At 41.7% G+C, this 22,837-nt stretch overlaps 1 long non-coding RNA gene across 1 annotated transcript; it reads right to left on the bottom strand.

Moving 5' to 3' along the window:
• Positions 1-386: 386 nt before the first annotated feature.
• On the bottom strand, positions 387-14,317 carry LOC134478887 (uncharacterized). The gene is made up of 3 exons (XR_015646132.1): positions 14,211-14,317; positions 12,161-12,283; positions 387-2,882 (listed from the first exon to the last, which is right to left on the bottom strand). It is a non-coding gene; the product is annotated as an uncharacterized LOC134478887 (long non-coding RNA).
• Positions 14,318-22,837: the final 8,520 nt, after the last annotated feature.

Below are 22,837 nucleotides of genomic sequence, written 5' to 3' on the forward strand. Positions count from 1 at the left end.
TGTGACACTGGAAGTACAGAAAATGTAAATGTCCTCTGATAGGAGAGCTCCAACAAACTGAAGTTGCTGAGAGACAGGAGGTCCTCCAACAGCAGTGGTCCTAAGACAGTAGAGATCCTGTAACAGTGGAGAGATTGAGACCCTGGAGGTCCTTTGACAGTGGACTACTTTGTAACAATAGACGTGCTATGACAAGGGGGTTGTACAATAGTAGAGGTCCTTGTTATAGTTGAGGTACTCCAACAGTGGAAGTTTAGGGACAGTGACTTCCAGTGCCCGTAAAGGTCTTGCAATTTGGAGGGTTGAGACAGAGGAGTTGCCTGACCACAGACGCCCTACCACAATATTGGTCCTTTGACTGTGGAGGTCTTGGGATAGTTCAGGTGCTGGGACAGTGGAAGTTCTGCTACAGGGGTTATCAAAGTGCATGCAAAGAAGAAGCAATGGTGCCAGCCAAACATGACCATGGCAATATAATGAAGTTTTTCATCCACCCCAACATCATCTTGCTTCTCCAATTGAGTCTGAGACAATTCTAATAACTTATCGTGAAACTGGTTGAAATTTTACAGCTTTACAAATACATCTGAAAGTCTTTTCACCGAGAGGAGGAAGGAGCCAAGGAAATATTTAGGCAAATATTAGCAGGCTTTATCTATGGCTATGGGCACTGTATAAGTTCACAGTGACCTGAAACCAGATTATATTTTGTTAAAGAAGAACAGAAAAGTCAAAAGCATCGACTTTGGCCTTCAACTCAAGACAAATCTGGGCAAATGCTGAACTGGCAGCATGGTGCTTACCCTATTGGTGCACCTGATCTCTTCCTAGGACAACTTTATGGTGGTGCAAAAAAAAAAAACCAACATATGGATCTTAGGAGTAGGCTTATATTTCACTGTTGTATTTGACTCTGTTGACATACAACAGTTCAGAAGACAAGTTGTAGCAGGTGTGTACCCTGCTCACTGTGGGTTGTCAGAAGAGACAGCTTAGCCTATTACTGAAAGTAAATCCAAACTATGGGCTGACAGTCACAGAGGTGATGATGTACCCCTGGTCAATGAAAACTGGAAGAGGTTCACAAATCCTTATGAAGAAGTGATCCCTCTCATGCCAGATTCTCCAAAAGAGGAAGAAACGTAATATATTGAGGTTTGAGGTAAAATATTATAGATTCATTGCATCAAAAAGGTATAAACAGAACATGGCATCCTATTGCTTAATGTAACATCAAGTTATACACAGGAATTGCTTCACAACACAGGCTCAGCAGCTTTGTCCAGTTACGGTCCCCTTCTCTACCCTTGCTGATTTCCCTCTACGACTAAATAGGAATAGAAGTGAACACAACATAGACACATTGTTCTCCTCATCTTCCAATGGCCTAGTGTCTCCCTATGATCATAAGGCTAGTCAAAGAGGAAGCAAAGAGCCATTGGGCATGCCCTTCTTCTTTTCAGGACACTACCGACAACACCCACAGTGAACAAAGCATACATACACACCAGAAGTGTCCTGTGTCTTCACTCGCCAATAAGCCACATTTGGAAGAGCTGTAGCAACGAGAAAACAGAGGACAACCTACTTTCCTGCTGTCCTTCAGCAGAGAGCAGGACATTCCCCATCTGGGGATTTCCCAGAGGCATTAAAGGATGAACCAATTCCAATGGGGAAATTCACTGATGAAGTTGTGTTGCTGCTTTCCTTCAAGAATGAAACCTTACAAGGGGGTGGAGGAAGAGTTTTCTCCCAGAAATGAGGCCAAGGGAGATTTTCCAGAGAACATGCAGATGGCAAAACCCAAGTGCCTTTGTACTTTGTCCTTCCCAGTTTGCTCTGTGCTCATTCTTCCTCTGGCTCTGTTTTCCAGTTCCCCATAATTCTTACCTTCTTATATCTTCTAAGTATTTTATGATACTTCCCCCAACCCAAGCCTTCTCCCTCCTCTGGATTTCTTCTCTTCCCAGCAAGGACTCAATATGACGGCTGTGTAGCCCACTGTAGAGCGTGGTGCAGCTGAATGCATCCATTCACCTGAAGTTTATCACACTCTAAAAACACCAGCTTCCACAAAGTGAGGTGGAGAGTGGTATGAGCTCATGAAGTCTTCCATAGTTTACTGGTCCAAGCACACACGGCATTTATCACAAGAGCTATAGAACAAATTCTTATGCTTTCAAAAGTAGCATCACATTTCATTCAGCCTCAAATATAAACAGCAATGACTTTGAAAAATTGAAATTACAGTTGCTGCAACAGTGCAGATCCTGTGAAGAGGTAGGTCCTGCGACAGTGGAGGCACTGAAATAGCGCCGGTTCTGTGACAGTGAAGGTCCTTTGAAAATCGATGCACTGAGATCATGGAGGTCAATCTACCTACAGTGGAGCTGCTGCACAATTGAAGGTTCTGCTACAGTGGAGGTGCTGCAAAATTGGAATTGCTGATACAGGGGTATTCCTGTCACTGTAGAGATCCTGTGGCAGTGAAGTTGCAGAATCATGGGAGATCTTGCTTCAGTTGATGTCCTGAAACACTTTAGTTGCTACGGGTGGTGCTACGACAGTGGAATTCCTGGGATAGTGGAGGTTATAGGACAGTGGGTGTCCTGAGACAGTTGTAGTGCTCCTACAGTGGAAGTCCTGTGACAGTGGAGGTCCCGCAATAGTAGTGTTGCTTGGACAGTCCAGTTCTTGGACAAAGGAGGTCCTGTGACACTTGAGATGCTGAGACTCTTGAGCTCCTGAATAGTAGAAGTGCTGTGATAGTTGAAGTGCTGAGACACTTATGGTCCTGTAACAGTGGAGTTGACACACAGACAGTGGACTTTCTGAGGTAGTGGTGGTGCTTAAACAGTGGATGTCCTGTGACAGAGGACGTCCTGCAATAGAGGAAGAACAATATATTCTGGCTGATGACCCAGAGCTTCCAGAAAATAGACCACCAACCGATATATATCAGAGGATGGCATTATTTGAAACCAATGGGATGGAAGGCCCTTGGTCCTGTGGAGATGTGATGCTCGAACGTAGGAGGAGGCTGAAGTGGTGGGTTTCGAAAAGTTGGGTGAGTTTTGGAGCAGCATCATAGTGGCAAAATGGAGGGAGGAGGGAGAAGATGTAGGAGTGGGCATTTGTGGATTGGCACCTAGAACGTGGGACATCATTTGAGATGTTAAAAACAGTGGAAATAATAAGGCATACATTGTCTGACCCAAACCTAAGGGATACTCCATTAGGAACATAAAAACCCACAGGTGCTCACCAACAATCAGATAAAATTTGGCCTTTGGCGGTCTACTCCAAAGAAACTCTTCCAAGAACACTGTTTAGTTTTTTCAAACAAAGTTTAAAACTCTTAATTGTACTCTCAAATCTGCCCTAATTCGCATAAATTGGTCAAAACTGTTGGCTTTGTAAATCCTTCTATCTTGTCCCAATGGTCACATGCTGGTCATACCAACAACAAGATACTTGTCAAGGTGGGAGTCAATCAACATGGGATCCTTGTTCCAACTGGGCATGCAGACCTTGAGCTCACCTTCAGTTTGTCACACACACACACACACACACACACACACACACACACACATGCACACACTTAGAGAGAGAAAGAGAGAGAGAGACAGACAGACAGACAGACAGACACAGATTCATAAACACATGCACACACACACAGAGAGACACACACACCCATGAGAGAGTGAGAGATCGAAAGTGAGGTAGAGAGAGAGAGAGAGAGAGAGAGAGAGAGAGAGAGAGAGAGAGAGAGAAAAGAGAGAGAGAGAGAGTTCTTATCATCTACTTTCTAATGCATATTGTGTGCTCTTGGAGCTGAGCACAGAGACATGCACATGTAAACCAGTCATGTACACCTAGGAACATTTTCTGATCAGTATTTTCTCTTCTTTATGCAGTTCTTAAATTATCTTTAAGAAAAAGTAGGGCATTGACCTACCATAAAATCTTGGACCTAAAGGTACATTTTAATACAAAGCTTATATATCACTTACAGATGACTCCAGTAGGAAATACATTAAGTTCAGAATCATTCAATCAGAAACCCTTAATGTATATACACCATTCTCACTGCCTTCACTTAACCTCATGTTTGGACCACTGTTCCTAGCTGGAGACTCCTGTTTATCTCCCAGAATAAAAGGGAGTCTCCGTGCTCAAGTGGAACAGCAGATTCAAGGTGGGACTGTTGGGTGACATTACAGTGAACACCAGGGACTGTCCCACAGAGGCAGGTAGTGGCCCTTTCTTTCCCCCTGGGGAATCATTATCTACATTGTCCTGAGCAGAGTAGGATCCTCTCATTCTAGCAGATGTTCTGGATGACACGAGGAATGTGAATAGATTATGAAATCACTTTACCACATTTCTTTCTGAGGCAGAGACCCTTGAGACCCTTGGCTCAGGAGTAACAGTTCCAGATAGCAAGGTGAGGTCAGTGTGGGCCCTGTATTCACCTATGAATAGTAATTTATGTTAATCACCAAATCTTTAAAACTTACAGCATGTGGGAGAAAAGTCTCCCAGGAGTCTCAGCTAAAACTAATCAGTGAGTTTTTAAGAACAAGAACAAGTAGGGAATTTAAATTCATGTGATTGCTACAAACAAAGCAAGACACTATCACTAGATCACCTTTGTGTAAGGGCCCTGACAACATACACAACTTAAGATGTGAAGTGCTCAGGTAGCACTCTTAGTGGCATGAACCGAAGACACAGTTTATCTGTGTCTCATCACCTCTGAAGCATGGTCCACAAACAATGGCAACAAACCTTCTCTTCCTCAGACTTCAAAGTTACCTTTACTGTTAGTGATAGTTTCCACAGTTAACTAACCTCTACTGGATAGACAGGTTTGACTAACCTTCTCTGAGCTTCTCCCAACGATGTACAGATGGGACATCCCTCTGAACATGAGGCCTGTTCCTCTCAGGCCTGCTGTTCTCCTTCCCAGATTAGAAACTGGATACTTTCAAGCCTACATTCTTAAGTCATCTATCAGATGATGATGTAGAGCACCCAGCTCCTTCTGTACCATATCTGCCTAGATGCTGCCATGCTCCCACCTTGATGATAATGAAGCAAACTGCTGAACTTGTAAGCCAAACCCAAAGCAGTGTTCTTCTTATAAGATTTGCATTGGTCATGGTGTCTGTTAATAGCAGGAAAACACTAAGTAAGTCACTTTCTACCACAGATTACAAGGTTAATTGAGTGATGTCATCACCTGAGGAGACATGGCCTTATATTAAGGTTCTAATCTCCTAAGTAATTGCAGGCTCTCTTCTGGCCTAGGCATTGGCTATAATATTAAACTTCCCAGTGTCCTTTTCTCTGTAAACTATACATTTTGCTTTTCTATTTGCCCCATTTGCTCTTTTTCATTGAAGTCCTATAACCTCAGTATAACAGAGGCCATACTGGGCTCTCTTCAAATTTTCATCGAAGAAATTTGTTTATTACTTTTTAATTTAGCCTCAGGTAGGTTTTTACGAAGTGGTCGGAAAGAAGCCACATTTTGTAAAACCATCATACAAATTATCCCAGACCAGTTACAAATATTATTGCCTTCTGAATCCCCTTGTCGTGGGCTTCCACATTCTGGATAGGTCTTGGCACTCCTGACTCCCAAGCTCCTGCCAGTATACCCCATTAAACTCTTCTTAGAGCACTGGGCCACTTCTAGATCAAAGTTCTGAATTCTTGCATATTTTCCAAAACAAATAATAAGGACAACCTGGCATGGTCAGGTATCACAGAGCAAGAGTCTGCTCTATTACATCCCCTTCTGCATTAGTTACCTTAGTATTTCTGTGACAGAAATGCCATGAGCACAGCAAACTATAAAACATGTAGGCGATTAGTGATCCTATTTCACAGACCACCTGTTACCATAGGTTAAGTTCCATGACTACAGGGCACAGTGGAAGGAGCAGGAAGCAGAGGACTCACATCTGGAATCACAAGTACAAAGCAGACAGTGCACAGGGAGTGGTGCAGAGCACTAAAACCTCAAAGTCCAGCCCCACTGGCATTCTTTCTCCAGCAAGGGCACACCTCCTGAGTCTTCCCAAACAGAGTCACCAACTGGGAAAGGAGTACTCAAATGCCCGAGACAGTGGAGGATAGCTCATGCAAAATGTCATGATGATTCAGGAATTCGAATCAGTAACATAGAGAACCTTCACTCTGGGTCAATGTGTGTTGCTGCAGAGCCAGCAAGCTGCTCTCCCTCCACTTGAACATAAGATGTGGATTAAGTAAAAATGTAAACAAGCATCTCCATGGAAAATCAACAGCCCTGTTAATCTGGTCATACTTATAGGATAAGTCCAGAGGTGCTGGATACTGAAATCACAGAAGAAGCCAACACAAACTCAAACCCTTTAGTCTATAGGAATAAATATACGACAGAAGTCAAAATGGATAACGATAGGGAGCAAACACTCACTCAGCAGATAAAATTACACCTAGCCCTTACTCACAGACCTACTTCATAAACAGTGTACATTCTGCTGGTACCTACTCAACACAATCCTAAATGCTGCAATCAAACCAAATGGTTTCTTACTTTGTTGAGTATGATTTAAAAACACTGAAGTACTCTGAAGGAGGTTAATGGAATCTTCTCAGGGCCTGGGGAAGATGGCTAAGGGAGTACAGATTAACAAAGCAACACAACCCAATTTCCCCACCAGCAAGCAGAAACCGGCCTGATGTCAGTTGCCAATTCCGGAGGGTTTAAGAGAAGCCTACAGACTGGAAGGACTGAGGTAGGTGAGATTAAAGTACAGTTACACTGAATGCTCACTTGAGGAATGGGAAGGGTAGAAACTGGAAAGTGCTCTGTGTGTGTGTGTGTGTGTGTGTGTGTGTGTGTGTGTGTGTGTTCCATGCATGTGTTTCTGTGTGAGTGTGGTTGGGTTGTTGCTGTTGTGTGCTTAATTTGAGACAGAGTGTTACCACAAACTGAAGCTGTCCTAAAACTCACCCTGTACACAAGGGTGGTTTGGACAGTAAAGAGACCTTCTCTCTCCTGAAAGGGGGATTAATGATGTGTAGCACAAGCTATGTGTGAATGTAAATTTCAAAATCTGAAGATTTTATAAATCTCCTTTGGCTTGCTTTAACAATACTGGTGATTATAGCAATATATGGTACACTGAGGACAGAACGGAATATATAGTGTAAGCTTTTGAGAAGGTTCAGAGGTGAAAGGAATAGCTGATGATCTGAGTTTAGTTCCAGAGGCACTGTTAATAATCAAACACAAATGTAGCCGAGTTTTATCCCGTGTAAAAATCATTCAGGGCATCCAGTCAGAGATTAAAGTATTTTTGGTGTTGTGATGCTACACAATCATAAGACTGATTCCTGTGGAACAGGCTAGTGGAGCAGACAGTAATCAACAGGACATGAGAAAACCTACAGAGCAGGAACTAGAGAGAAAGCTCAGGATTTCAGAGCACTGGCTGCCTTTCAGAGGACCTTCACTTGTTTTCAACATTTCCAAGTCAGCTCACAGTCATGTGCAACTCAAGATCTAGAATATCTTACCCTCTTCAGGTTTTGTGGGCCCTACATAATACACACAGTGCACGTATACTCATGTACACCCTTGTTGGATGACCATAATCCAACCACAGCAGGGACAGAGCTTGCCACCCTCAAGCTTGCCAATTTGGAGGAAGCCTTCTTGTTAAAAGCACTGGAGAACAGCAGGCACAAGGACACCTGACTCACACATTCGACCCGAGGTCTTGAGATGGAAGCCACACATAACTCTGGCCTTCTCACTGAAGAGAGGTCATCCTTGGGTAAGGAGCTTTCATCTGATCCTGTTTTCCTCTTGGATCCCATTACAGAAAAGCATTTGTGTTTGTCCAAATCTGCACAGGTTCCCAGCACCCTTCCTAGTCATGACTGACAAATCCATATGGAAACCACTGTGTAACTGGAGTCCTAGTCTATAGCATCTCTCTCCTTCATGCTACCCTCCCTTTATACTGCAGATTTCATAGGAAATCATATTCTTTGTGTACTTACAAATCCCATGTTGTTTACATGTGGCTAATGTTTCGTCCTCAGCATGCTTGCCTGGAGACAGGGCTGGATGCAGGTATTCTGTAGACAAGGCAAGATGCAGCTCCTCTGGAAGCCATAGGACACCAGCGTCACAGCTGTAGTGCAGTGCATGCATGGCATGCATTCACAAAGAAGACTGTAGCCCCAAGGTCAGGTACATCCACAGGGTACTAAGGAGAGGGACCTGATTGCTACTGTTGATGCTGCATTTCCTCTTTGTTCTGACTGTTTTAACTGGAATTGCCCCCACACGCAAAATTCCTAAGATATCTGACAGCCACACACAGATGCACATGCAGGTAAAACACAAATGCATGTGAAATAAAAATAAATAATTTTAAACTGGAGAGAGAGAGAGAGAGAGAGAGAGAGAGAGAGAGAGAGAGAGAGAGAGAGAGAGAGAGAGAGAATGGTGTTTATAAAAGAGAAACTTACCCTCAAAACCTATTTACTGTCCTGAAACTTCTTTCTCATGGGCAGAGGAACATAGACATGAAATTCTTTCTCTCTACACTTCTCAGTGTGTGCTGGGGTACTCTAGAATACCGATTATTTGGTGAAATGTTGAGGGGTTTAGAAAGATGAACATCATGTTGCAAGTCAGTGGTCTTTAGTCCCTCGTGAGTTCCGTGATTTCAGCTGAGGATCTCTTGCAATGGGTTCTGTATCCAGAGTTATAATCATGAGCTGTGGAACTTCATTTGCAACATGGATACAGGGGCCCCAGTGTAGTCATCTGTTACTTCCCCAACCCATGAGCATGACCCAGGCCCAGTCACAAGTCAGAATTGGGTCCTCAGAGACGCCACTAGGAATGTATGTAGACAAAAGAAAGAAGTCTGGGGAGGGTAAGGAAGAAGAGTGTCAGGTTGAAGCCTGTTTCAAATTCAGAATAGCAGTGTATGTATTTCAGTTAACTGCTTTCATAATTCCCTCATCTGTGAAATCTTAAGACTTGTTAGATTAGATCTTTTAGCCAGAGAGCTAACACCACTGAAGCCAAAACTTTATACAGATAGGCTATCAGGAGTGTCACCCATGTTTACTATCTCTGCTTCCAGAAGAGGTGCAGACAAATATTTCCTCACTCATGGTGAGTACAACACAAAGGACACCAGTGCATGCTCCTTACACCCCCGAGGACTTCCCAGGGTAGGGGTTCCCAGCACACTGGGATCTGACAGTGAAAGTGTCTGTGATTTGACTAGGGCACTAGGTACTACTTACATCACTTTTCCAGTGATGGCACTGCAGAGATCAGACAGTATTTAAACTTGAAAGCTCATCACATTCAACTTCTTCCTGTGCTCCTAACACACCTGATCCCCACACCCTAAGAACTGGCAGCCCCTTTAAGATGCTGCTGTACTTTCACACCCTGCCTCCCTGGACTCTGGACTCTTCCTCATGATGCTCTGCTCCTATCTCCCTTGCACCTAGCATTTTACTCCTTTATTTTTATTTCATGTTCCCACCTCCTGCATGTGTTCTGAGTGGGTCAGCTATGGGTAGGATCATGAAATATGTGGCTGTACACACACACACACACACACACACACACACACAGACACACACACAGACACACACACAGGTACCAATTTAAGACAAGGCAGACTGTTTATATGCAGGGGATACAATGCCTTCAAGAATTGGGACCCTGAAAAAAGAGCACTACACTTAAAAACAAAAATCCAAGGAAAATAAACAACGGGAGTGTCAGTGGAGGTTGTGTAAGAAGAGTGTCAGAAGAGCCTGTGAGAAGGTGAAGGGTACACTGAACACTCAGCCAAACAGGAAACGTCTGCATCTGAACTGTGCAGCATCCACCCTGCAGTGTGGCATGCTGTGGGGGTGTCTGAGAAACCATATCTCATCACCTGAGTTTGCACGTATTTAGACCAAGTCTTTGGGTGTAGGAGGTGACTACTATATCTATAGATTAATTAAAATTAATATGGATGAATTTATCATGCATAAAAAGTACAACAAAGTTGTCCAGACCCAACTGATGGATGTATCATTAATGGATTATTCCTTAAATACGTCTGATCACGAGGATGAAAAATTTAGGATTAATCTCTGTTCCACTAATGGATGACTCACCAAATGTGCACCACACTGGAGCAGACCAACCATCAAAGGAAAGCTACCGTTCTTTTAATCTTTTGCAACTGCAGTAGACTATGCAAAGCAAACACTCACATGTGTCTCATCAGTCAATCAGTCTACAGGACAGAGATTACCTATGCCAGTCTCAGGGACAGAACAGCATTTTCTGTTTCCAATTCAACTACCTTTTTTTCTTTAACCTGCAGCCAGGCTCTGTGGGAGAAGCTGAGATGGTGGGCAATGAAAGGTGGATGTTGGAAGGAAGCTAGAGCATGGTGGGATTTTGTAAGCCAAAGAAGTGAAATTCGTATTTAATTCCCTTAGACAACTGGTCCAGGTGCAGTGTTCCTGATGGTGGCTCGGTGCTCCAGCTGTGGATTCAGGGAACTCAGAACATCATGCTGAAAATAATCTCTCAGACTACAGAGTCAAATTCCTGCTGGTGCTCCAGTCTCATCAGAGAAGAAAATAAGTCCCTCCTCCTCTGGATCCTCTCATTTTTGTCATTCTCGCCTGCAGGAGATTCAGTCCTTCCTCTGAGGGGGCTACTCATACCTGCAGGTGATTTAGACCCTCTTGAAGGGAATTCTGTCTCCAGATTGGGATGTGGACCCTCCTGTTAGAGAATTAACTCTCTGAATCTTCTCACAGAGTATATGTGACTACCTGGAGACAGCATTATCTGCACTTCTAAACTCTGATTGGTAAAGAAAACCCACGGTATGAGTTTGAAAACCTGTGAGTTATATACTGAGTAATGAAAACCTATGAGTTCTATACTGTTGATTTCTAAATGTATTCAGTTGATTATGAATTATTCTGCAATATTTTGATGAAATTTACTTACTTCCTAGATTTCAAACAAAAATAGAAGCTATAGTTAAAAGTTTAGTGTGTGTTTGGCCAAATTATTTACAAAATATTTTTGATTTTTATAAAAGTTGGTGTACAACATAGAAATTTTCCCCTATTTTGTTTTGTTTACTGCTAGGATATAGAAATGCTTTATTTCTGCTGACAGAGCTTATATTCATTGGTCTTGTATAACTCACTGTTGAGTGCTCAACTTTAGCAGATTCCTTAGGGTCTCTGCCATTTATAACAGGATTCCATCTAAAAGTCGACTGCCTTGTTCTTCCTTTCTGAGGAGATGCCTTTTGTTCAGTTTCCCCCCGTTAATGACAGAGCTATACTGTGAGAACAATGATGGACAGCAGTGCCAGAAAGACCTGGGACACATTTACAAAGTCTGGTCCAATTAGAATGGGGCATGGTGAGATAGTTCTGTCAGGTATGCTCTGACCCTATGAGTCTCTCTTCACTACCTTCACTTGGACAAGTTGTAAAGCAATTAATATGGTGAAGGATGAAGTCCCTAGCACTTAGTAGGTGACACTTAAAGACAATGCCTTCCACGTGATCCATTCAAGGAAACCTGAAAGGTGGTCTCTCTTGTAATGACATTGGTGTCCTTATGAAAGGGACCCTAAAGTCACAGACACTTGAAGAGGCAGAGAGAGACCACAGGGCACCAAGAGGAACCAGCTACCTACAAACGGAGGAGAACTGGAGCCAACTCTTGGACCCCAGTCCTCCAAACGGAAGCCAACAGAAACCTCTGCTCAGTTCTGCCTGCAGCCCACAAACACTGGAGTGTGCATTCTTGGTGTGCTCCAGAGCCTGAAAGTCGCTGCTCTAACCCCAGCTCTGTCGTGGGGTGGATGGAAGTCTTGTCTATCTTGGGGTGGATGGAAGTCTATCTCTCAAGGTGAGGTAAAGTGGTCCTGAGTTAGGTGCCAAGGTCCAGTCCCAGGGGGAAGCTTCCCGATAGCTAAGCTTGAGCTTGAAGCAGGCAGAGCTGTGCTCTCCCTAAGGAATGTAGCACTAGTTGCCAGAATAGAGGTTAGGCAAATTTGCAAAGATCCAAAATGCTGGCTGTGGTTCTCACCAGATTCCTTGGAGTATGCCCACAGAGTTCCTTGTCTGCTCCTGGGAATCCAAGCCTTGTCCTTGAAGGGGATGCTCATGCACTCATCTGACTTCTTTGGTCAGGAAGCACACCTGCTAAAAACTGAATTTTAAGAGGCAGATAAGATCAGAGAAAGGACTAAAAGAGCTCGAGGGGCTCGAGACCCCATGTGAACAACAATGCCAAGCAACCAGAGCTTCCAGGGACTAAGCCACTTCCCAAAGACTATACATGGACTGACCCTGGGCTCCAACCTCATAGGTAGCAATGAATAGCCTAGTAAGAGCACCAGTGGAAAGGGAAGCCCTTGGTCCTGCCAAGACTGAACCCCCCAGTGAATGTGATTGTTGGGGGGAGGGTGGTAATGGTGGAGGATGGGGAGGGGAACACCCATAGAGAAGGGGAGTGGGAGGGGCTAGGGGGATGTTGGCTCAGAAACCTGTAGAGGGAATAACAATCGAAATGTAAATAAGAAATACTTAAGTTAATAAAAAAAAAAGACATAGAGACAGGAGGAACTGCATCCTGAACTTTTGTGTAGGAAGTTTGGCTTGGACTGATCAAGTATCAGAAGGACCATGAATTCCCTATGGCCAAATTAGCTAGGGCTAAGTTTATACCAAGAGAGCTCCTTGAAATACCTGATCTGCAGTTTGCGCTCCCTTCTACAAGCAACTACTCAGTGAATATAAGTGACTACATCCAGGTTACTTAGTTGGCTGCTAAGTGTAAATCTCCTTTTACCTGTATTTAAACATACGGTTCACATAACCATTAAATGGAAAAGCCCCAGTGGTATTAGTTATAAAGGTGCTCACATAATAAGTTTTTGCCAAGAAATTTTCAGTAATTCATGTAAAAATCTATATGGAGAATGCAGTATAGTACAGTCAAATCACAGGCTTTATAATCCCATATTTAAAGTTTGATATGATTACAAATATTAAAGCAGGACTATTTTAAATAGTCTAATATATTTAATTTAGAATTAATCTGTTTTGCAATGCACCAATCAGCCATAATGTAGGTTAGCTTGTTTCCTAAGTCATGTGTTTTAAGAGGCGTATCAGTCTACCAGCTAAATTTGTAACACCTTTGACAGGATTGTATTATTTAGGTACCAGGAATATTAATGAAGATGAAAAGAATAGGAAAGTTAAAATGATTCAGTAAGCATTAAGTTTTATGGATGCATAACAGCTTAAATCTTGATGAGATATGTGTGAGAAAACTAGTAGGGGGAGCATAAGTAAAGGAATGATCCTATCAGTGCCTCTAAACCATAAAATGCATTCCTACAGTTATCTGAACTCCATTGACTACGGAAGTCAAGGTAAAACACACACACACACACACACACACACACACACACACACACGCACACACACACACACACACAAGAGGCAGATAAGATCATCTTTCTGATTATATTCACAGCATAGACCTCTTTGTTTGTCTTTTTTTGTTTTTTTAATTTTTTATTAGATACATTTCTTTACTTACACTTCAAATGTCATTCCCCTTCCCGGTTTCCTGTTCATAAATCTTAGGTGGGGCTGCTGTAAGGTTCAGATTCTTTGCTTGGAAGCCATTACCACACATGATGTTTATATTTTTGTTCACTTTTTCAATCTATTTTTCTGCGGCGTGCTCTAAGAGGGCATCGAGTAGGGTTACATAATTATTGGTATTAACAGCTGTACTCCCAAATCCTACTCAGTATGGAGTCTGCTGATGTTCAGCATAAGGAGGTGCCAAGTCAGGGAACCTTCATGTGCTGATGCAGCAAATGAGAGTCCACAGAGGCCCCAAGCAGGAGATGGAGGAAGGAGCCATAAGGACAGTTGGGAGAAAACGGGTCAACTTCCCTAAGATTCGGAAAGAAGCAGTTGGTCTCCATCCCGAGGGAACTCAAGCTAAGACTCACAAAATAGTGCTACTAAGCCAACCCAAATTCTCTTATTTTTTCTCACATCCCTGAGAGAAGAAAGGAGTCATTTCAAACTCCATGGGCTCCCCTCATACTCACTGGAATTGGATAGTGAAACTGCCATAACCTCTGTTCTGAAAAATCCCCTCAGGAACTAATGAAGGGCGTGGCTAAGTCCGAGAGAGGAGGGGCGGGTATCGTTCATTGGCCACTCATGCGCGCGCATGAGCTCTATGCCCATACACTGGAGTTTTCCAGGCTACCTTTCAGGATCCTTCGCATTTACAGTGCTTGTAAAATACAAATCAATTTACTGTGGCATTGAATACCCATCTCAGCTTTTTAAACCCTCAAACATGCTTCCCCTTTCTTAAAGTTCCTTTGCATTATTTGTAGGACACTGCTGAGTGTCATAGGCTACAGGTAACAGTACTCAAAGTCATTCCCTGTTCATCTGAACTTTACATCCTTTGACCAGCAACTTCCCAACTCCATCCTTACATTTCACCCAAACCCTGAGATTTGGACACTGTCCTGCTCCCCGTGCTAAAGCACAGTAGTCATGAGGGTGAGGGGACACAACATCCCACTGACCCTTCAGCCTGCTGGAACTGATCAGTGTATCTTGTGCCATGATAATAAAACATACCTTCCTTCCATCAGTACTGAGTGGCCACTTACATTTGAAACGTGAATGGCCAGAAGACCTTTAAGGCAATGGCTTATCTGTGCGTAGTTTGTGGAGTCCAGGCCTTAGGAAAACATTTCCCAACAGTAGTGTATGCTATTCAATGTGATCTTGCAACACTTATTCACATCTGACCTCACTGTCCAGGGATGGCCAAGTCTACTTCACTACAGGTCTCACAAACACACATGCAGTGTTTTCAGATGCTTGCAGGTTCTTGAGTGCATCTGTCTTCCCATGCACTAGGGACAGCAGGTACCTGCTCTTCTTTGGGAGGTATTTTTATGCTATGAAAGGCTGCCCATGTGCTGCAGACACAAGGAGAATGCACTTCCTGGGCAAGACAAGTGTGCAAATCCTTCATCAGCTCTCTGGAACACTCTATTCTCTTACAGAGGAAAAAAAAAGATACGCTTTCAAATAGGAAACTCATAAACGTAAAAAATACTAATGGTTGTATTTCAACAATTGATCGTACAGCTCTTATTAAAAAGAATTTTTGGGTTTCAAATGCTTCCGTTTTATTTAAAATTGTGATTATTTCCCTGATGCACAGATTTCTATGGAACAGAAAGTTCTTCTAAAACCATATTAGAGATTCTGAAAAAGAAAATGTGTTGAAATCATAAAGTCACCTTTCACACAAAATAAGCAAACTGAGGCCTTTCTCCCATAGCTCAACTGAGGAATGAGGATGCAAAATTCAGGAATTAAAATTAAATAAATCTGTTACGCTGAGAAAGAGATGTAGACTCAACTGACACAAGTTTTCTTATAGCACTTAAGTCACAGGGGGCAGAGCAACACGCTTCTTCCTTTCCTGACAGTTTTTATAAATCTCTTTACTAAATTTACAACTTCTGAGATAGCTGTGCTTGACAGCCACCCATGAGCTCCCATTCGTCTCGGACGTCTTTGTTCCTACCTGCAAGAATGCTGTCTGTGTAATGCTGTGAGAGCTCTACAGCCTTTGGAACCTCTGAAGTATTAGTTAGCTCTCTAACAGGACTGTCACCTTTGCTTTCCACTAATGATTAGTGTTCTGGTGATTTGAATTGATAAAAATAAAATCCCTAGCATCAAAATGAAACCTTTCTCTAGAATTTTGGAAATTAAATTATGAATTAGATATTCAATCTCAAACATTTACATTGGATCAGGAGGCTCACATTTTAGATGAATGATGTGTTGTGCGCCTTACATAAAAAACTACTTGTAGCCCACTCATGTAACTTAAAGAATGTACAGGCAACATTTCACCTGCCCCAAGAGACCTGTCTCCTGCATACAGGGTCCCCAATGACACAGGAATGCCCTAGGCTGAGAGGCCTGTCTCCTGCAGACAAGGTCCATTATGACACAGTAGTGCTCTGAAATTTTCGGCTATCACTGTCTGGTAGGAAAATGGAGTTTGGAGAAAGAACAGAAAGATAATATCTAGGCCTACTGCCCTTGGAATGACAATGGAAAAGGTAGGGTAGAGGAAACACCCTGTCATCTTTAAAGCCCTTCATTCTGCCTTCTGGGTCCAAGAGTGCCAAAGCTAACAAGAACGGGTAACTTCACCTTAGTCAGATCACTAAGAACTAGGCAGGATTTTTCTTGGTAAAGTAAGACAAAATTTCTTGGATGTGGAACATCTCTCAATTGCAACCATTTCAGAAAAAGAAATTAAACATCACTTAGAAGGACATTTGTTCCTTCCTCTTCAGGCCCACCCCACAAATCGACTGCCAAGGTGAGACCTGCTTGAGTACAGGTGACCTCTCTCTTCTCACTTAGTGTTCAGTTCATTCTCAAGCTCTGTTACTTTACAAGAAGCTTCCACTTTGTCAGACACATCATGACTTTTTGAGAAGTTGTGTGGACGCTCTTTAAAAATCAGGTTTTCATGGTCTCCAGAACTGCCAGATAAGTGTGCATCTTGGCTGGACAAGAGAAGAACACAAAAGATTATACATAAAAATACAACTAACTAGCCTAACTAAATTTTCATCTAAATTTTAATGTTTCCATGAGAGCTGTTCATTTTTGCACATTATTTCAGTTATTTTATGTATTCTGGCTGAAACAAACTATACCTACTCTACGGTCTGAGCAGAACTTTAAAATCCAATCTTTGCTCATCAACTAAATGCCAGTTCAAAGAAAAGGGCAGGATTTGTGGAATAACCCTATAACCAACCTGGCCAAAAAGGTATGAGTACAACTTAAAATATATCAAAAGAGTAATAAACCAAGAAAGAATTCCATGCAGAAAAGGGGCAAAATAAACTCTTGACTGTGACTTTCAAAAATAAATATGTGCACTACTGATGGCTCAGTGATCAACTGATGATTACATAAATGCTAGGAAGAACAGGCAGCCAGCTTAGCCATTGAGAGACTCTCTTTCATTGAGCAAGGGAGAGTAATTAGAGGATAATTTCCGTCAACCTCAGGGCAAGCCTCCACACGCACCTATGTACACAGATGTATATGGTGGTCCAACATAGCCACACTTATAAGGGAGAAAGAAAATAACAAAGTGAGGGTGCTCAATTTCATTAAGCATCAGAATTTAAATGTTTTGGCCATGTAAACCTGCTTAACTATGGGGGTAGTTTAAAAGTACACCATTTCCACAAACTTTTCCCCTTTATAATACTGAGAGCTAGAACAACCCTGATTAATGTAATTCAGTGTTACAAGGGCAGAGGACATATAACCTGAATGAATGTCCATGCACACACACACACACACACACAAACACACACACACACACACACACACACACACACACATATATATATATATATATATGTATTTGGTCATACACATTCATACTTACGTAAATATATAACCATATACAACAAACAGTCAATACCAAACAAAATGTAGAGAAACTTGAAGCAATCCCACTAAAATCAGGAACAAAGCAAGCCTGCCCACTCTGCCCCTATCTATACAATATATTACGAGAGTTTATAGACAGAGCAATAGGAGAACAAAAAGAGATCAAAGGGATACACATTGGGAAGGAGGAATTTAAGATATCACTATTGGTGGATGAAATGGTAGTATAAACATGTGACCAGAAAAAATTGTACCAGAACTCCTCCAGCTGATAAACAACTTAAGCAGAGTGCCTGGGTAGAAAATTCACTCTACCAAATCACCTGTCTTCCCCTACTCAAAAAAATAATGGGCTTAGAAAAATTAGGGAAACAGCACCCTTCACATTAGTCACATATAATATAAAATACCTCAGCGTGACTCTAACCAAGCAAGTGAAAGATCTGTACAACAGGGACAAGTCTCCGATGAAAGAAATTGGAGAAGACCCCAGAAGATGGAAAGATCTCCCATGCTCTTGGATCAGCAGGATAAAGAGAGTAAAATGGCCATCTTACCAAAAGCAGTCTATAGATTCAATGCAATCCCCGTCAAAATTCCAACTCACTTCCTCATAGAGTTAGAGCAATTCTCAAATTCATCTAGAATGACAAAAAAACACAGGATAGGGCAAATATTCTCAACAATAAAAGAAATTCTGGGAGATCAGCATTCCTGACTTCAACCTGTACTACAGAGTAATATTTTTAAAAAACAAACAGTTATTGGTACAGGGACAGGAAAGTAGATCAAAGTAATACAATGTACAACCCAGAAAATAACCCTATACATGGATGGGAACTTAATCTGTGACAAAGAAGCCAAATCCATCTGGCATAAAAAAAAAAACAGCATTTTCAACCAAAGGTGTTGGTTGAACTGTCGGTGAGCATGAAAAGAGTGCAAATTTACCTATTCTCAAATCCTTGTACAATGTTCAAGTCCAAGTGGATCAAGAACCTCCATATAAAACCAGACATGCTGAATATAATAGAAGAGACCGTGGGAAAGAGCCTCAAACACATTGGCACAGGGGGAAATTTCTGACTAGAATGCCAATGGCTTATGTTCTAAAATCACCATTCGACAAATGGGACCTCATAAAATTAAAAAGTATCTGTAAGGCAAAGGTCTTAATCATTAGGAGAAAATGGCAATCCAGAGATTGGGAAAAGATCTCTACTGATCCTACATTTGATAGAGAGCTAATATAAAAAATACACAAAAATTCAGAAGTTAGTCTCCAAAAATCCAAAAACAATACTTTTCAATCGGTGTACAGAGCTAAACAAAGAATTCTCAACTAAGGAGCCTTGAAAGGATGAGAAGCACTTAAAGAAGTGTTCAACATCCTTCCTCTTAAGGGAAGTGTAAATCAAAATGACCCTCACAATCCACAGCACAGCAATGACTAAGATCAAAACCACAGGTGACAGGAAATGCTGGCAAGGATGTGGAGAAAGAGCAACACTCTTCTACTGCTGGTAGAACTGCAAGCTGGTAAAATCACTTTAGAAATCAATTCAGTGCTTCCGCAGAAAATTAAAAATACTTCTACATGAACAACTAGCTATAACACTACTAGACATAAATCCTCAAAGATGTTCCAACATATAACAAGGCCCCATGCTCCCTTATGTTTATATAAGCCTTATTTATAATATCTAGACTTTGTAACCAATCCACATGTACCTCAATGGAAGCATGGATATAGAAATTGAGATGCATTTGCACATTAGAGTACTACCAAGTTAGTATAAACAATGACTTCACGAAATTACAGGGAAATGAATAGATCTAAAATATATAAACTTGAGAGAGGTAACCCAGACACAAGCTGTGTACAAACTCATAAGTTGTTATTACCCCCAAAAGCTCAATATGCCACAATAAACCTCACAAACCATATGGAGCTTAAGAAGAAGGAAGACCGGGTTGGGGATTTAGCTCAGTGGTAGAGCCCTTGCCTAGGAAGCGTAAGGCCCTGGGTTCGGTTCGGTCCCCAGCTCCGAAAAAAAAAAAAAGAAGGAAGACCAAAGTGTGGATGTTCATTCCCACATAGTACAGGGAACAAAATAATCACAGGAGGTAGAGCAAGGCAGGGACCTGTGAGCAAGAGAGTAGTGGTAGATACATATGCAGGGTTGTGGTGAGGACAGGATCAGGTGATAGAAAAGACATGAGCGAATTAGAATTTCAGGAAATTGATTAAAAGTATGTAGCAGTGGGGAATGATGAACTGGGTGTAGCCACTACAAAGTCCCAGATGTTAGGGAAGTGAGAGTCCCCCAGGATGCAAAAGGTTGACTTTATCTGACGTATGCAACAAGGGGGACCTGCAATCTGTATAGACACCTCCACTACATAGACACAGCCCCACATAGGCAAAGGGGCCACACAATCATCCTAATTTTTTTTCTTTTTCTTTTTTTTCGGAGCTGGGGACCGAACTCAGGGCCTTGCACTTGCTAGGCAAGCGCTCTACCACTGAGCTAAATCCCCAACTCCTCATTTCAAATTTTTAACCTAGGTATGTTCAAGTCCAAAGTAAAGACAGCAATAAAAAAATAGAACAGACACTGAAGGAAAGGCCATACCTTTCCTTCAGTGCTCCACCTAGGATTCCATCCCATGAGCAGATACCAAACTGAGACACTAGTACTGATGTCAAGATGTGCTTACTGACAGAAGCCTGCTATTGCTATTCCCTGAGAGGTTGTACCAGCACTTGACCCATACAGCTGTAGATACTTACAGCCAACAATCAGACTCTGCCTGGGGACCCCACTGGAAGAGCTAGGTGAAGGACTGAAGGACCTGAGGGAATTCAGCCCCATAAGAAAAACATTATCAGGTTACTGGACACACAGAGCTCCGAAGAACAAAGCAAAAACTAAAGAATACACATGGAGGGAACCATGGCTCCAGATACATGGCTTTCACTGACATCAATGGGAGAGGAGGCCCCTGGTCCTGTGGAGGTTTGATATGCCAGCATAGGGGAATGTTAGAGTGGTCAGGCGGGAGTAGGGGAGAGAGTGGAGGAGCTCCCTCATAGACGCCAAGCTGAGGGGTATGGGGAGGATGGAATGGGTGATTGCGGAGGGGCAACAAGGAAGTGGATATCATTTGAAATTAAATGAATAAATTGATTAATTTTAAAAAATCTCATGATCATCTCAGTAGATTCTGAAAAGGCCTTTGGCAAAACGTGACAGTCCATCATGTGAAACTTACACAGAGAGAAGGATACAGAAGAATACATGAACACAAAGTAATATACAGCAGTCCACTAGCCAATGTCAAACTAAATAGAGAGAAACTTAAAATAATTCCCATAAACTCTGGGGCAGGGCATGGCTGGCCACCCTCTCCCTAACATTTCAATATAGTTCTTGAAGTTCAGGCTAGAGGAATAAGACAACTAAATGTGAAAAACGAGATATGCATTGGAAGGGAAGAAGATATCATATTGGCATTTGTGATGATATCATAGTATGTACAAGAGCCCCCAAAAATTCTATCACAGAACTCCTATATTTGATAAATACCTTCAGTAAAGTGGGTGGATACAACATTAACTAAAAAAAATCAGTACCATTCTTTTAAACAAACAATGAAGGGGCTGACAAATAAATTAGGGAAACATTGCTCTTTACAATAGCAACAAATAATATAAATATCTTAGTGTAACTCTAAGAAAGTGAAAGATCTGTATGACAAAAATTTTAAATCTCTGAAAAAAGCAATTGAAAGATATCAGAAAGTGAATGCAATACCCATTAAAATACCAAAACAAGTCTTTACAGACCTTAACGTGAAATTCTCAACTTCAAGTGAAAGATTAAATAAACCCAAGATAGCTAAAACATTCCCGAACAATAACAGAATTTCGGGAGGAATCACCATCTCTGATTTACTGCTGTCCTACAGAGCTATAGCAATAAAACTACAGTATTGGTATAGGAACAGGCAGGCTGATCAATAAAATGAAATCCAAGACCCTGAAATAAACCCACACAAGTATGGATGCTTATTGTCAATAAAGTGGGCAAAATCATATGACAAAAAATAAGAAAGCATCTTGAACAGGTGGTGCTGGTCTAATTGGATATAGGCATAGGGAAGAATGCAATGAGCCTTATCTATAAACCTGTGCAAAACACATGTCCAAGTGGATCAAAGACCTCAAAATAAACCCTTATACATCAAATCTGATACAAGAAAAAGTGAGAAATAGGCTTGAGCACATTGGTGCAGGAGACAACTTCCTGAGCAGAACACCAATGGCGCTCAGATATTGAGATCAACAATTAATAAATGAAACTTGATGAAACTGAAAAGCTTCTGTAAGTAAAACAAAACACTTAATAGAAATGTCTGCATACAGGTTGGAAGAGGATCTTCACCAACCCTATAGTGCACAAAATTAAAATTAAAATTACATAAATAACAAGTGAAACTACAAGAGACCAAATATCTTTACCTAATAATGTGGTGCAGAGATAAATTCATCAGCAGAACTTTGAAGGGCCAAGAGCCACTTAAAGAACTGGTCACCATCCTTGGTCCTCAGGTATATCCAAATCAAAAGCACCCTGGGATTCCAACTTATGTGCATCAGTATGGATAAAATAAAAATCTAAAGTGACATCCAGCACATGCTGATGAGGATGTGGAATAGTGGGAACACTCCTCCATTGCTGCTTGGATTGAAAACTTGTACATCCATTTTTGAAATCATATTGGCAGTTTCTCAGAAAACTGGGAATCAGTTTTCATCTGGACTTAGCAAAACAACCCTGGGACATATAATCAAATGGTGACCCACCATCCCACAAGGACACTTGATGAACTATGTTAATAGTGGTTTTACCTGTAATGTCCAAGAACTGAAAACAACCTGTATGTCCCCCTACTGAAGAATGGATACAGGAAATATTGTATTTCTACACAATGGAATACTCGTCAGCTATTAAGAATAAATACATTATGAATTTTGTAGGCAAATGGATGAACTTGAGAATGTTATCCTGAGTGAGGTAACCCAGAACCACAGAAAAATGTATGTCATTTATAAGTGGACATTAACCATAAAGTGCAGGATAACAGGTTGATAGGCATGAAGGAAGAAGGAGGGCCTGAGTGAGGAGGTGTGGATCTC

The sequence above is a fragment of the Rattus norvegicus genome, chromosome 1, assembly GCF_021556685.1.
Source record: "Rattus norvegicus strain SHRSP/BbbUtx chromosome 1, alternate assembly SHRSP_T2T, whole genome shotgun sequence".
NCBI classification, from domain to species: domain Eukaryota; kingdom Metazoa; phylum Chordata; class Mammalia; order Rodentia; family Muridae; genus Rattus; species Rattus norvegicus.